This window comes from Dendrobates tinctorius, unplaced genomic scaffold (genome assembly GCF_039654945.1).
Source record: "Dendrobates tinctorius isolate UK_male_01 unplaced genomic scaffold, ASM3965494v1 ptg000177l, whole genome shotgun sequence".
Lineage (NCBI taxonomy): Eukaryota > Metazoa > Chordata > Amphibia > Anura > Dendrobatidae > Dendrobates > Dendrobates tinctorius.
In genome coordinates, this window is record NW_027361844.1 from 18,554,034 (window position 1) to 18,561,136 (window position 7,103).

Consider the following 7,103-nt stretch of genomic DNA (forward strand, 5'->3'; position numbering starts at 1 on the left):
TTTGAGCTGAATTAGGCAGAGTGATTGAGATAAGGGATTTTTGTTCTCTTTTTGTAAAATCAACTGACCACTGAAGAGTGAAAGAGAAGAAAATAAATCCCTGAATGAGCATGCATGAATGAATCATCACACATCATTTTGTGTCAAGAGATTGTTACCTTTCTAGTTCTTGTGGGAAGATCCCAGACAGATGAGTTATAGATATTTCAATCTACATCTGAGATTGAATGAATTGAGTAATAATATAGCTTGTGTTATATGTGGTATGACATTGGAGAGTTTTCTGGAAGTATTTGGCCAGAAAAGGGCAAGGCGTGGTTACTCACATTATAGTTATCTGCTCTTACAGTGAAATCCCGTGGTTTTTAGGGTTTTGGAGAAATTGATTTTGTTTAAGAGCTGCTGCATTCTGTTTGTGTGAAGGACACTAAATTTCTAAAATTCTGATGGGAGGGGGGAATGATGCCCCTGCGCGGTTCTCCTCTGATATCTACGCTGAGTGTCTAATGGGAGGGGGCATGGAGCTCCGCTCAAGATTCTCTGTTTCTGTCCTTGGTGTAATGCTCGCTAGGAGATTTGTGCATTTTAAAGCAACAGTACTTAATTGAAGTGGAATGAATTTTGTAAGTTGAAGTTGAAAGTAAAATATGGTGCCTAATTTAGAAGGAAATTAAGTGATTGTTTGGTCATTAATGTGTTTGAACCTGCTTCTAGTTGTGTGATTGAAGATAGCCAACTGCACGGCTGAAAAAGTAGGTTAGAGGCCTATCACATCTGGGCCTTCTTACTTTAGTCAGCGGGTTTTTTTTGTTGTGGGTGAGAGGTGTGGGCAAGGAGCCTTCTGGCTACACCTTGGCAGGCTCGTTCTGACTTTGCTATGTGTGGCCTGTAAGACAAGGTCTAGGCACACTGAGAGGACATTTCAGAATAAAGGTGAGCTGTCTAAGTTGAAGCAGCTTTCCCACGTTCCATGGAGCTGGGCTGGAAGGAAAAAGGCCTATTCCTATCTAATTAGCTGATCTAACTGGTGAGAGGCAAGGAACCTTCTCGTTACATCCTGTAGGTCTACCAGGTGAGAGGCAAGGAGCCTTCCTGCTACATCTTGGCAGGCTCGCTCTGACTTGCTACATGTGGCCTGTAAGACAAATTCCAGGCACACTAGAAGAGCATTTCAGAATAAAGGTGAACTGTCTGACGAATAAGTTGAAGCCATGGCAACTTATTCTGTGTGTGCAGTCAGGGCCTCCCAATGGGATTCCACCTCTATGCAGATTGTAAAAGACAGAGAAGAAAGGAAGCGAGTTGCGCTAAATCCTGTCCGGACAAGATCATATGCAGTGACATAAACTGACAATAGTGTGGATAGTGGGGACATTGACCTTTGAGGAGTAAGCTGACAGTAGACACTAGATGACCAACCACATCAGGACCTAGAAGGGTGACCAGAGTAAGAAAGATGCTGGAGTGTTATCCCTGGAGCCCCTCTGACCAGCTGCCTGACCCTGAAAACCAACGATTCCCGTTTTACAGACTCATAAAGGAAATACAGCGGACATATAAGTGTACCTGGGCAGACCTAGAGAGGTTGGTGAGTTTAAAGGCAGGTGATGTACTAGGACACATAATTAAGACACACACAGAGGTGGCAAAGAATCAGGCTTGGGGCATGGATGATAAATCTGCACAGTCTGGGGAGACGTACTGTGAGTCACTAAAACAGTGGGCTACAGTGGAACAATCAGAGTAGTCTGTACTCCTGACTAGTGTGACACAGCAAAAAGGAGAGAGTATAGAGATGTTCTTTGGACAGTTACAGCAGAAATGGTCAGACATGGGGTACATTCGCATAAACCCACTTGATGTTAAAATACTGGTGAATGCATTCATTGACGGTATGAACAAAGACAAGACGCAGTACAGACAGGCAGACCTGAATGGAGATAGGCTAGGACCAGTGATGTCACACGGCTGGCGAGCTGCACACGGCTGGCGAGCTGCACGGGAACGGCTCTCCATTCGGTTGGGAGTGGGGAAGGATGTGAACTCATGCGGTTAGTGGAGATCAAGGTTCCGGTGAGGAATTCTCTGCTCCTGTGGATCATCTGGAGCAGGTTATTGAACCCATGTAAACAGTAAGAGGTGATTATGCCTGGCCAAAGAGCACGGTGGCATGGAGGAAAAAGATGTGGAGAGAGATTCCTGTCTTAATGAAAGGTTTAAGAACCCGTTTTGCTGTTATTCTCATACTTCACAAGGAATATTGCTCTGGACCATTTTCGTAAAGGAACACGGCACTGTTTTTTTTCTGAATGGAGATATGTTGATCTGAAAGACCTCCTTAAGGTAGCTAAAGTAGTTGAACAAACAAGGACGATAAGACAACTTGTCATGTATGCTGGAGCACAAGGAAAACAGTGGAGATGTAATAGGGGACCAAGGGACCTAGAAACAGTGAGGTGCTGGAATTGTGGTGCTTAGAAAACTTCATGTTAGTGACAATGAATTTACTGTCATGATTAAATTGAAAGAAGGAAACACTCCTCCTTGTTTAAAGCAATACCCCTTGAGCCTAGCCAAATCAATGGCCCTGAGCAGGGATATTAAAGAGTTTAAGGCAGGGGTTCTAGTGCAAAGATCTTCCCCCTGCAACACCCCTTTTGTATCCCATTAAGAAAAAAGGACACAAGGGTTCTGACACAGAATGGTTCATGACTTAAGGGTTATTAATGATGTTAGAGAGAGTGTGACCTCAATTGTCCCTGATCCACACACATTACTGTCACAGATCCCGTCAACGTGTTTCAGTCACTGATTTAGCGGGTGCATTTTTCTCTGTACCCCTGCACCCTGGCTGTCAGTATCTTTTCTTTTACTCATGAAGGTAAACAATATTGTTGGACAGTCCTCCCACAAGGGGGGGGGAAGAAATCCCCTGCCATCTATTCAACAGCGATGGCAGGGATCCTTGAGTAGTGGCAATCACCTCATCCGCCGATTGTACTTCTGCCCAGACCAGATGTCCTGCAGGGAAGCTGTAGATTTCTTGCTATTCTTTTTAGCAGGAAAGGGTTGCAAGTTCTCACGTGACAAATTACAGTATGGCAAACAAAAGGTAACATTTTTGGGACATTGTATTTCCGAAGGTACAAGACACCTGACTGAAGACAAAACAGGCAATTCAAAATCTCCCTCTACCCAGGTCACATCTGCATCTACGCACTTTCCTAGGCTTGGTGACCTACTGTAGGCCTTGGTTAAGGTCTGCTTCATAAATGATGCAACCACTTTATGACTGCTTGTCAGCAGACCCCTATGATCTCACTCAAGAAGCAATTGATTCCTTCCATTCTCTCAAACTGTTCATTGTGTCAGCCCCAGCCTTAGGCATTCCAAACTATGACCAGCCATTTTTCTTGTTTTGCACAGAGCAGGGAGGACATGCTACCGCTGTACTGACACAACAGCATGGAGGGAAACAGAGACCAATAGCTTACTACTCAGCACATTTAGACCCAGTGATCAGAGGGTCACCTACGTGTGTCCGTGCGATAGGAGCAGCTACACTACTACTAGGAAAGGCATGTGATATCACGCTGACTTTTCCTTTGACTTATTCCCCACATGACATCCATTCCATACCCGTATAAGTTCAACCAAAACATCTGTCTATGGCCAGATAGCTCCGACTTGAATGCGCTCTACTAATTCTTGAGTATGTCACTCTCAAAAGATGTAACGTTCTGAATCCAGCCACCCTCCTGCCTGTGGATTCAGAAAAGGGGGAATTGGTGACCGTATTAGCAAGTGAGGAAGAGTACTTTGACATGACGCATGAACATGACTGCATAGAACTGATGAGTCAGGAGACAGTGGGTTTTGCACACTCTCATGAAAAGCCTGTTCCTAATGCAGATTTTGAGTTTTTTGTAGATGGCTCCAGATACCACCAGGATGGACGATTCTACCCTGGATATGCAGTAGTATCCTCACATGAGGTAATCCGAGCTGAACCACTCCCTCCTCACATGTCGGCACAGGAGGCAGAGTTGAAGGCACTCACTGAGGCGTGTAGAGCCGCTGCAGGTAAAGTCGCTAATATTTACACAGATTCGAATTATGTATGTGGAATAGCCCATGATTATGGCCCTATCTGGAGAAGCAGAGCGTTTCTTACATCAGCCAGTAAGCCCATTAAAAATGCAGAGCTGATGTAACGATTGAGACGTTGATGTTACCAGTCCAGGTTGGCATTGTCAAGGTAAAAGCACACACAAAAGGTGACTCCGTGGAGGTAGAGGGCAACAGAAGGGCGGACGAGGCTGCTAAAGTAGCAGCAAGGCGGCCTAGGGAGTAGTGGACGGTGGCAGGGAGTCAGCGTATTCCAGCTACACTGAGCCTAGATGTCCTGAAATCCCTTCAGCAACAGGCTGCCCTAACAGAGAAGGAACACTGGTGGAGACTGGGAGCAAGCTGAACTCAAATGGCATATGGGAGAATAAGGATAAATTGTGCCTACCGAAGTCCCTGTTCCCAATTATGGTGCAAGGAACACATGGCCCAACTCACGCCTCAAAAAGTCACATGTGTGCCATGGTAAATGCCTTCTGGATCGCTCCTGGTTCCAGTTACGCAGCCTCGAAACTTGTACAATCATGCCTCATCTGTGCACAGCACAGCCCAGGTAAAACTGGAAAAGTCACTAAAAAAGCGACACCTAGGCCTCTCTACCTGTTTTTGAGACTGCAGATTGACTACATATAGCTACCAAGGTAGGAGTGTATGCAAATATCCTAGTATGTATAGATCTCTTCTCTGGTTGGCCGGAAGCCTATCCGGTTAAAAAAAAAAAAAGTCAAAATGCTAAAACGACTGCAGACAAACTGATGAAAGAACTGATCTACAGTTATGGTGTCCCAGAAACCATAGAAAGCGATAGGGGTACACACTTCGCGGGAGAAATAATGAGGGAAGTCATGCAGGCCCTGGGTGTGCAGCAAGCGTTTCATACACCATATAGGCCACAAAGTAGTGGGAAAGTGGAAAGACTAAATGGGACACTTAAACTGAAAATTTAAAAGGCCATGGCAGAGACAGGAAAGAGCTGGGGAGAGTGCTCGCCTCTTGCACTCTTTAGTGAGACACACTCCAAATAGAAAGACAGGCTTGTCTCCTTTTGAAGTCCTGTTTGGTAGTGCACCAAAGACTGGTCTGCACTTCCCACGGGTGCTACAAATGCAACACGGTGCTATGACAGCTTATGTCCAGGCCTTGCAGAAAAGACTTAATGTGGTGCATAAACGTGTTCTCATCCATTACAGATCCTAATGCCCATGCAGACCGTGCACCAGCTGAATCCAGGTGTTTGGGTGGTCATACACAGACATGTGAGGAGTCTAGACCCACGATCTGACGGCCCCTTCCAAGTCCAGCTGACCACATTCACCTCAGTGAAACTTGAGGGAAAGCCCACCTGGATCCACGCCAGTCGCGGAAAGAAGGCCCTTTCAACAGCAGAATGACTGTTCTCCTAATCACCTTGCTGGCAGTGACAGGATTACTGCACTCTACAGAGACACAGGACAAACTCTTAAATGTTGACTGGGACAACAAACTTATTCGACATCATGTTCTTATAAAGGACATGGAAGGACAGAAATCGAAAGACTGTTGGATCTGTACACACAGCCCAGTATCTGCAAGGACTATGCCATACTTAGCCTTACCTCTGGAGCCATGGAAGGTATTAACCCCACACTGCATACACAATGAGACTTGGACTCAATCTAGGTTTTGGGGAAAAGATGTGCCCCGTGACATATCTGCCTCATTGGCTATAATCGGATGGGCCGCTAATCCTTGGTTTCAGTTTAATGTAACGCGGCCTAAGGTACAAATGTGGGGGTGGGAATATAATTCAGACGTCAGAAATATGGTCGCCAGGAGTAGGACTGAAATCCCTCTCTCAGACCCCATTCCCAATGATGGACTGTGGTTCAGTCTTCAACACACTGGAGCAAATACCTGTGGTGAGGACAATAATTGCTTCCGTATATACACTCATGATCAAACACAGGTTAATGAGACGGTGTACCAAGTTGGTGTTGAAGGCTGTAAAGCATCTACGGGTAAAATAAGGAAAGAAAGTGGTAAATGTACATCTGGTATAAGTGGAAAACAAATGAAGAATACTTGGTGTGCCCATAAGCCTATGTCAGGACTTTTGAGTTTATACCAATGTATACAGACCCCCAGCCACATTTGTGTTCTCCCAGATGGATGAGCCCAGACATAAGAGGAATTTACACTCTTGCCAAACTAACACCAGCCACTTTCATAGTTCCTCATAGTAAAATAGACACAGCAGCAGTTCCAATTCATACTTTGTATAGAAGGGCTGCAGACAATAAGCCCCGTCCAAATGGTAGACTGCATCTAGTTGAAATGGGGATAACAAATGCAATAATCAGTAGTATGCTAATATACCCCTTCATAACACAAATGTGGGATAAATTAGTGGAAGCTACCGACTTCCTGGACGATCAGATTTTCCAGATTCTTGAAGATCTTAATGAAACTAATACAATACAGAGACAATCATAATTACTAACCAACATACTATAGTACCAGATTATCTGACAGCAAAAGGAGGAATGTGTCAAATAATTGGTCCCACCTGTTGTAATTATATTGACCCTGCTGGCAATCTCCAGATCAGGGCCAGTATAGACAAAATAGGTGAACTTAGAGACCAATGGTTAAAACAACACAGTGCAAACAGAGACTCCAGGTAGGGTAACACTTTTTTTTTTTTTTTTTATCCAGCAAATTGGTTTAATGGCCTAGCAGGATGGATTTTTGGCATTGTACAGACTTGTATGCAAATTTTGTTGTTTTGCTTATTTTATGTAGCCGTAAAAGCGCTAATATATGTATTACTTAAGCTACTGCATAATGTAAGGGTGAAAAAAAATCTAAGGCTTAACCTTCTGTAGTGTATCATAGACACCAGATAGCCATTGCTGATGGGAAAGTGTCCACACTGAGGGTGGATGGGCGAAGCAGGTAGGAAGCCCCCTTAAGGGTACTAGACCCGTGAGACAGTA